Below are 10,357 nucleotides of genomic sequence, written 5' to 3'. Positions count from 1 at the left end.
TATGTCCTCTGAATACTTTAGTAATTTCCTTGCCATCTAAGCAATTGTTCTGTGAATAATTCTAAGGGCCAGGGCATTCCCCCTTTAAGCTTCTTTCTCACACCACGACTTGTAGTCGAAATCCTTCTAATCTCGTAATTGTTGCTACCTTCTCGCATAGATCCGTTTATCCATCCGTATGACTTTACTGCCATAACTCTTACTTTGATTTATTGTTATTGAGTGCTGCTACCGAAATCTAGGTTACTTTCGTTGCTTATCCTATATGCAATAAGCTAAGTCCTTTAATGCCCTCTCATTACTGTTCATCTTAATAATGACGGCCTAATCTCATCTCATACTTTGTGACCTTTGTCCATCCATTATTGATTCATCTTAATACCGATAACTTGGCCTCTTATGTAACACTACCGCTAGGGCTCACGTCTCATCGGGAAACATTTGAAGTGACTTTCCTAATCCACTTAGGGGTGATATTGTACTTCAATCACCGTATTTTATAGCATCCCAATGTGATTCACTTACGTGGGTATTTTAATCTCGTACAATCCATGAAATCCTCTTCAAATCATTACTCACTCGAAGGCCTAAACGTCATCCTTTATCTATCGCAATCACACCCTTATTTCACTACCAGGGCAGCATTCCATCTCTTCTAAATACTACTAGTCATAGACTCCTTTGAGCTTATTCAGGCACCCATCAGCTCTCTCTCATTTTCGTGGGCTTAATCCCGAGGGCTTATCCATTCTCGTCACCTTCTAACTCGCCCTTTATTATCCTTACTCCTATCTTCCTACAATCTTGTCGCTCTACCATACTTTAGATTGCGACCCATACATATCCATTTATACTACTTGCAGCCTTCCTTCAACTTCCTTGCACCATAGATTTCCTTGTGTTATTCTGGAACATCAAGTGAGACATCACATCGTCTCTAACTCTTCTTTTACTTTCTTAACTAGACCTCTCGATACCTAGAAACCATAGACTATAAGATATGCCACTGACGATGCCGCTATCATTCCTGGATATTGAATCCTCGTGGTTCTAGCCTTCTATCTGAAGTATGGACTATTTCCAACCTTCTGCATCTGAGTATCTCGTATGTTGTTCACTTTTACCTTACTTACCTTAAAATCCCGCATCACATCTTCTATCTCTTTCATGACCTCCTTTCCACATAGGTATAATTCATATTCACAACTTAAAGCTCTATTATAATACTGGCACCTCTGGTGTATACCCAATCCAGTGAGAGCTTCATACCGACTTCTTATAAGGTTGGTACTTCTTCTAACTGGCTTCCTTATAGAGCCATTATAGAATATTGTTGTTGCATTATCTCTCTTGCACCTCTGATATTAAGAGTGATTCTGCCATGTTCTCAAGCGCAATTTCTATATTTTTCTAGGTCCAATAATCAGACTCGTGATTTACTTCGTTGTTGTAACTCTTTAGTTTCCTCTTCCTTCTGATCAACCTTTATGTAGGCTTAATCTATCTTTCGATCTGCGGCTCATGGCAATAGTTATTACTTTAGCCCTTCATGGACGCTATGGAATATCCATGATACAATCTTAATTCAATCTTTTGTCTACGACCTGGGCTCAATTCTTTCTTTTAACCTATACCGGAATCTTCTACGGCTGTATGATTGTCAACATATATGCCGCATGGATAATACTCCGAAATCTTAGGTACATTCATTATGTAATTATCTCTAGATCATTGATCGAATAATTCCTTTCATTCCTTCTCAACTTTCTTTAAATGCAAGCAATTGTTTTTCCTGGTCGTTCTGCCTCCTTGTTGCGTGCATACTTAGCTTATTTTAGTGCCCACACATATTGGAATTCCATACAACCCATATGATCTTGAATATCACCTTTTGATTTTGATATATATATTTTTTTCTTCTTCCCATTCATTAGCCACGATATATATATATATATATATTCTTCTTCCCATTCATTAGCCACGATAGGTGCTGCCTGCTGATTGAGTGCATACAATGTTGTTGTGAGACTGTTGTTGCATGACCATTTCCTCTTTAGGTGACTGTGCTTGGTTAAAGCCTTATTCCTTATTTCCTCCGCTAGTCTTTTATTGTAGTACTTAGGGAGGACCCTCTGATTCTTGCAAGGCTGCAAGATTATTACATCGTATACTCGACGGAATTTTTGATGTTCGTACTCACATATAAAATTCCTTAGTTACTTACCTCCATACTTATATGCTTGTACGGTTGCTCCCGAACTGAAGTTTTGACTGTCTTCCCTTAACACCCATATAGTATCTTTAACTACTCCAACTCCTATCCGAATATTTCTCAAGGTCACAATGTCATATCTGCGAGACTGAATTCCCCATGTTGGGGTTCACTCTGTTTATCTTGCGCGATTTATTGATTTGTCTGTATCCTCATGTCTAGCCATAACTAGGCTCTTCTTGAATCAACTACTAACTACTCATTGGCTCATTCTCATATTAATATTCTGTGTAATCTTTCATGGGTCATTTCCTTTATCTTAACTTATGTCCCGCACTGGCTCCTTATCTATCAATAAAATCTCAGGCGGGAACCCTTACCTCCTCTCCTTGACGTCGTGTTTGCATAATGTTCTTGAATCATAGCGTATCTGCAGAACTTGAATAAGTGCAATCTTATCCCTTTCTCATTCTTATCACATTCTTTCTTTACCATTTCTATAGTTACTAGAACCACTTAATTCTGACCTAATGCCACATCACACCATATTCCCCCTTTTAAGGGAGCACTAAGATTTAGTGCTACGATGATCTACATATAGATTTTTTACCCTCTCATCTTTGGAATCTTTTCACATCATCGATGATCCTTACTCGCCTCGTGGTAATCCTTCAGTACCAAGGATAACGAAATTCCTCACTCGCGAGGGTGACACTTAGTGTAACTAGCACATACAGTCCCTTAAGCTTAACTTTACTCACCTTGCTTGCTTTAGGGAAGCGTCTTCCTGAATGACCATTCTCTGAATTTCCCATGAATCTTCTTCTGTTGTCCGCTCTATTATCGCCGAAAATAAAATCTTAAATTCTCATGATGCTGACTATTATCCAATCACTCAATCCCTAATTCATGTTTAGTTTATCTTGTTCACCAGCCCATATTGATTTCTATTGTTCTGGAGTCTAACTTTTCCTTCTGGTAATCGCGTTGGAGTTACGAACTTATTTCTTGAAATGAGGATATGACTTTATGGCCTATACTCTTTTGTTGTCTCAAGGCATGTCACCTCTCGTTTTTTCCTTCCATTGACTATAGACTCGGTAATACTGTCATCTTTTTGATCCACCGTTGCCATCCATGTATCATATCTTATTCATAATGCTTCATTAACTCTTTTCTTATTTCCCGCTAACATTTATGTCTATCACTTTATTCTGAAAACTCGAACAAGACATTCTTTTGCTTTTAGCTCCCCTTGCTCCATCCAGTGGCTCTAGGGGTTGCTTAACGTTCTCGCTCTACTAGGGATGCGAGCCACACTAAGGTAATATTTATCCCTTCCAAGCTTTCCGTACCACATCTAATTGTAATATTCTAGAGTGCACCATCTGGGTGCCTCACAAGGAGATCTATTAGCACCTTTGTAATATCCTTCAGAAAACACAAACAATCCATTTACCATTTTGGGTTACTCTAACCCTAGTCGGATCCTAATATCCTGTCCTTTTCTTAAACTACACATGTTAGCCCCAATAAGGTATAACTAAGATGGGTGTGGCCAATTCTACATACGTCCGTTACTGTTGAAGGTAAGTCACAATGCTTATACTTTTCTGCCGGATTTGAAAATACCGGTAATCTTCATTAACTGGGTACCTCGTACCCTTCTTATCTTTCTCCTTTTACTTGTTGAAGCTTGTATCTATCTTCTGAACCTCTCATTGCCTTTCACCATAGAGGTGGATAAATATTGTTGCCTTAAGGCACCTTATCAAGAAGCGTACACGTAAGGTACACACATGTTCTACTGAAGACCTCACATTTATCCATCATAGGAATGATGCAAACTCTAATTTCTCTAACTCAACTCTTCCACAGCTATATCTCTACCAACCATCTTTCTAGATGTAGGTATCGTCGTATTATGAATAAGATAGACTTTAGGAAATTGAGTTCTTACAATGGAGCTCTACCACACGATCTAGAGTAAGAAGAAAGAGTGACAGTCTTAAATGCCCTGTAGCCTCATGCTTATAAGTGTGGTGCATGACACACCCATAAATAAGACTCTACAAGACACGGCTTGTAGACGCCCTAGGACAGAACTGCTCTGATACCACTTTTGTCATGCCCCGAACCTGGGGGTGAGACCGGCACTCGATGCCTCACCTATCCTCGCGTACCAACTTGCGACTAAGGGACTCCGAACATATAATGTCATACTTTGGCCATGGGACACATTGCAAGACAATTGCAAATACGGACTAAATATCAATAAAAACGTTGGGCCGACAAGGCCGTCATAACTACTACAACTGACAATCCAACAAAATGTACATAAAAGGCCTACAAGGCTGACAATCCAAAAAAAGGTACATAAAAGGCCTACAATCCCAACATACTGCATTAACTGACAGGATATGTCTACAAGCCTCTACTGATGGATATACTGTGACTGGAATAAGACTCCGACCTACTCATAACATATATATATATACACAAAGATGTACGTAAAGCTCTAGACCTGGCAACTCCGAAGGGTATGGAGCTTACCGATCAAGCTGAACTTGGGCAACACCTAATAAGGAGGTCTACCCGTCTGTCTGTCTGAACCTGCACGCATGAAATGCAGTGCCCCCAGAAAAGGGACGTCAGTACGAAATAATGTACCGAGTATGTAAGGCACTATACTGAAAGCTGAAACTGAACTGATAATATAATAACTGAAAGCAACTGGAAGTCAATGATAATCTGAAGATATGCTTACCTGCTGATACTGACTCAACTCTCTCAATATAGTAAGTAAAATAGTTGTCCGGCCTTATAAGACTCGGTATATATATAACTGCTCTGCCGTAGTAGGCTCGCTCATAGGCGTTTGGCCATACTAGGCTCTGTATCTCGGCCAACTAGGCTCGCTCATAGGCGCTCGGCCATACTAGGCTCTGTAACTCGGCCAACTGGGCTTGCTCATAGGCGCTCGGCCATAGTAGGCTCAGTATATAACTTACCATTTGATCAGAGGTTGCCCAATAGGGGCCTGCCCATCGATTATAGCTCGATGGTAATAAAAATACTGTAATACTGTATATATAGACTCTTTGCTCTCTTGACTGAAAAAAGAAATACTCAATTGAATATGAAGTCCCGATAAGGAGAATATTGTAACTTACAAGACTAGGAAATTATACGTAAATTCCGGAATATGAATTTCTCTTTATGCCTCGTTATCAAACTCGTGTAATTACGAGATCATGCCAAAATGAAGGAAGGGCTTAGCCTTAACATACCTGGAGTAGGGGAAAATCCGTATGATATTCTTGGAAAAGGTTGCACCGTACTCCCTTAGAATCGCAAAATCTCACGTTGCTAAGGTGCTAAGAAATCTCGTTGGAATTTTTGGTTGCTAATGTTGGAATTCTTGTAGATGTTATGAATTCTTCTTTGTTTTGTAACCTTTTCAATAAGAAATCATTATCAGATTACTACTTGAATATCTAATGTCCAAAGAAGCCAAAATGCCCATTTCTTTAAGTCTTCACACGTAGAAAGATTTAGTGTTTAGTATGTGACACTTTAGCTTGCCACCTTTCTTTGTGAATAATGACTCATTCAATTTATCCACACCTTGCTGCCACGTTTGGCATTTAAGTGTATCCATAATTTTAGTTAATTATTCACTAATCTCCTAATTAACTTATTAATCTCTCACTAACCAATAATTAACCAATTACCCACATACTTAAAAATTATCCCAAATTACTTAAAATAGCTCATTTTTAGCATACCTTATACACTTCACTATCATGACCATGTGGTACCTTGTATGGTACTAGTCCATAAATACCGGGTATTTTAGCTCGGGCCATATTTTATCCCAAAATATCAAACTTCGACAAAATTTATTTTCTTCGATTTTCTTACCCTCTCACCTTCACCAATTTACTCATCACTTGTTTAAAATAGCATAATGCTTATAATCAAGAAATAATTTCATTCCCGAACTTGCGTCGATTAACTTACGACGAAACTTTATCGTACGAAAATGCGGGATGTAACAGATTCGACCTCTATCGATTGGGTTTATTTCCTTTGGCATTATTTGATGTTCTTGAGTTGCTTTTGGCTAGTTTTGAGCTGTTCGGAGGTCGGTACGCGCGGGATGGCATTTTTGGAGCATTGTTTGGCTTGCTCGGTATTGTATTTGGCTTATTCAAGGTAAGTAACACTTCTAACTTTGGTGCTGAGGGTATGAACCCCTGAATATACGTGATATGTATTTGGTGTTGAGGTGACACACATTCTAGGTGATGGGCGTGTAGGCGTGCACCGTGTGAATTATGACTCGATTGATTCTATGGTACAGTGTAGTGACCTAATCTTTATTTTTTTCCATGAAATCTCTACGTGCTAGAGTAACTGAGTTGTGATTCATGTTAGAAACCATGTCTAGCCTATATGATTATTCTGTTGAGACCCACTGAGGCCATATCTACTGCTGAGTTATTTGCTTAAATTGCAGTTACATGCTCAATCATGCTCATTCATTTGCATATCTTATCTCAGTATCTATTGTTATTTATTGATACATCATGTCATTATTTTTGGGATAATTTTCATGACATCGTGAGCCCGAGAGACTAGAGAGATTGATGACTGAGTGAGGTTGAGGGCCTATTTGTGAGTGATATTTATGGGATCGTGTTGCACGCCGCAACAAGCTTTATTGATTTATGCCATGATTGGCTTATTATAGAGCTTGGGTTGGATCTGCCCCTCCGGAGTCCGCAAACCCACAGTGAGTGCAGGTACCTACTGAGTGCGAGTGTCAAGCGCGAGTGTCGAGTGACTGGGAGGATTGAGTGATTGTGAGGACTTAGTGGCTGTGAGGACTGAGTGATTGGGAGGACTGAGCGAGTTGATACTCCGAGAGTATGCATATGGTTTTATCACTGCGTTGCATTACAATTGGCATGCATACTTGACATGTAGGAATTGAGATGCATTTCCTCGTGTTGCACGGTATAGTGACATTCATGACATTCACATGCACATTGACATGTAGGCATAAAGATGTACTTTCCTCATGCCATCTAAAAATGAGACTTCTTATCTGTTGTTGAATGTTTTTGGGAAAAATCACAGATTTCTTACTTACTCATATTGTTTTTGGAGATTCTGGTGAAAGATTTGGGATTTACTGTTATACTTGAAAAGCATGCTTATTTTCTTGTAATTGTGAATGAGGTGAGCATCATATCTTTGAGTTGTTTCTTGTACTACTTTTACTATATTGTTATGAGTTGTTGTTGGATATTGATATTGGACTCTGACCTTTGTCAAGCTCGTCACTGCTTTCAACCTAAGGTTAGGTTTGTTACTTATTAATTCCATGGGGTTAGTTGTACTCATACTACACTTCTGCACCTTACGTGCTGATGTTTCTGTGTATGGCGGGAGCTGGATTTGAAGATGTACCAGTGTTCCGGCCATAGCTGCCTCTTGTTCTTGGTAGCTTTAGAATTTTTAATATGTTCATGTATATTTCAAATAGATGATGTATTTATTTCATACCAGCTTTGTAAACTGTAAATCTTAGAAGCTCATGATTTGTACTAGCAGTCCTTGGGAATTCTTTGTATAAAAGTTCAGTTGTATTATCATTTCTTCTCTTAATGAATCTCATTTGAATTGGTTTATTTTTAACTGGCTTACCTAGCGGGTTGGGTTAGGTTCCATCACGGCTGGTTGGATTTTAGGTCGTGACACTTTGTCATGCATAGATATTCTAGACTCATGTAAAAGCATTCATATAAATGGTACTTGATGCATATCATCTCTATATGAGAATTTGGTATATGCTTATTATTTTCTAGTTGACTGTGCACCTTAATATCTATATTTGTTATTTTTTTATTATTTCTCTGTATTATATATGATTATAAACTACTCAAGTTGTAAAAGTGAGTATCCTTTTTGTTAAGACCTCATCACTACTTTGTTGGGGTTAGAGTTAATACTTACTAAGTAATTATCTTTTATACTCGTGTTATACTTCTGAATATTTTGTGTAGACACCGAGCCTAGAGCTAGCGGAGTTCGGGAGTCTACCTTTGGTGCATGATATAGAGACTTCATTCTGAGTTGTTGTACTTGGATTCGCATCTTATGGAGTCCTCCTCTATCCTATTTACTATTTTGTCTTTGAAAATAGTATCAGTATTTTGAGACAGTATTATAGGTCGTACTAGATTTTCATGACATCGTGACACTAGTCTTGGGAGGTTCTTTTGGATATGTTTTATTTTATATTAAATTTATTTATTCATTTTACTTATGAAGTAACAACTAAACTTTATTTATATTGACTTATGAAGTAGCAGCTAGACTTTATTTATATTGACTTGTTATTGTTTGGATGAATGAACTTTGATTCCTCTGGCTCTTTTTCCTTTTATTATTTTGTTTGTTACTACTCTTTGGGTTGTCAAGTTGTGTGCTACACTGAATAATATATTATGACAATCCGACTGGTCGTTTTGAGAATTTGCTTTTCATTCAGTGATTTGAGGGTATGAGTAGCTCCATATAGTGTATTATGACTTGTGTGTATCATTGGTTTTGGTTATCAAGTGGTTCGGGATTGGTTTGGGAGAATGATTCATAACTAGGAAGCTTTAAATTGGAAGAGTTGACCAAGTTTGAGTTTTGTATATTTGATCTCGGATTGGAGTTTTGATGGTTCGCTTAGTTCTGTATGGTAATTTGGGACTTGGCCGTACACCTGGATTCTCATTTGGATGTTTCTAGAAGGTTTTGGCTCTAATTGGCGAAAGTTGGTAATTTATAAGTTTGAAAAGTTCATAGGTTTGACCGGAAGTTGACTTCGATGTTATCGAGTTTGATCATTGTTCCGAAAATAGAAATAGGTTTGATGTGTCATTTGGATATTGTGTGAAAAATTTGAGGTGATTCCGAGTTGTTTACACGTGTTTGGCATAAGTTTGGAATTTAGAAATTCGAAGTATTTCATTAAGTTTGAATTGAGGTGCGATTTGAGATTTTGATATTATTATGTGTGATTTGAGATCTTGAGTAAGTTCATGTTATGTTTTGGGACTTGTTGGTATGTTCGGATGGGGTCCCGAGGGGCTCGGGGGTATTTTGGATGAGTTTCGGGTTATTTTGTTTATGATGGACAGTTCTGGTTCTTCGCACCCGCGCTTGTTTGGTCACAGGTGCGGATCCGCTTATGCGAGTGTTGGATCGCTTCTGCAAAGAGGAGGCGCCCAGGAGGCGCTTCTGCGGAAGATTTAGCGCAGATCCGTAGTCGCACATGCTATTGGTGGTGCGTACCTGCGGAGTTTGATCAAGCTGAGGATTTGTGCTTCTGCGCTTGTGGAACCACATCTGCGGAGCCGTAGATGCAGTTGGTTAGACATAGATGCGGTGAGCGACCTGTTGAGGTAATCTCGCAGATATGAGATGGGGACTGAAAAGCGGTGTCGCAGATGTGACTGTTTGACTGCAAATGCGGATTCCATGGCAGTTTATATTATATATTGTGGGTTTGGTTATTTCATCATATTTGGAGATTTGGAGCTCGGTTTTGGGCGATTTTAGAGGAGATTTTCACGATTTGGTTTGTGATAAGTATTTTTTACTCAGATTTGATTATTTACATGATTCTAACTTCGATTTTGTCATTTGATTGGTGAATCTAAAAGAAAAATTAGGGGTTTTGTCTAAACTTTTCTAAAATGAATAATTGAGTTTTGAACATCGATTCAGAGTCGGATTTGAGTAAAATTAGTATGGTTCGACTCGTATTCGAATGGGTTATCGGAATTTGTGAGTTTTATCGGGTTCCAAGGTGCGGGCTCGGGTTGACCTTTTGGTTGACTTTGAGTATTTGATTAAAGGATCGACCTTTATCACTTGGGTTTGTTTCCTATGGCATTATTTGATAATTTTGAGTTGCTTTGGCTAGTTTAGAGTCGTTCGAAGGTCGATTCATGCGGGATGATACTTTAAGAGTATTGCTTGGGTTGCTCAGTATATTTTGGCTTGTTCGAGGTAAGTAACATATCTAAACTTGGATTTGAGGGTAATTATCCCTGAGAACTATGATATTTGAGATGTGTT

This window comes from Nicotiana tabacum, chromosome 21, assembly GCF_000715075.1.
Source record: "Nicotiana tabacum cultivar K326 chromosome 21, ASM71507v2, whole genome shotgun sequence".
Classification (NCBI taxonomy): domain Eukaryota; kingdom Viridiplantae; phylum Streptophyta; class Magnoliopsida; order Solanales; family Solanaceae; genus Nicotiana; species Nicotiana tabacum.
Note: the sequence above shows the minus strand (reverse complement) of the source record.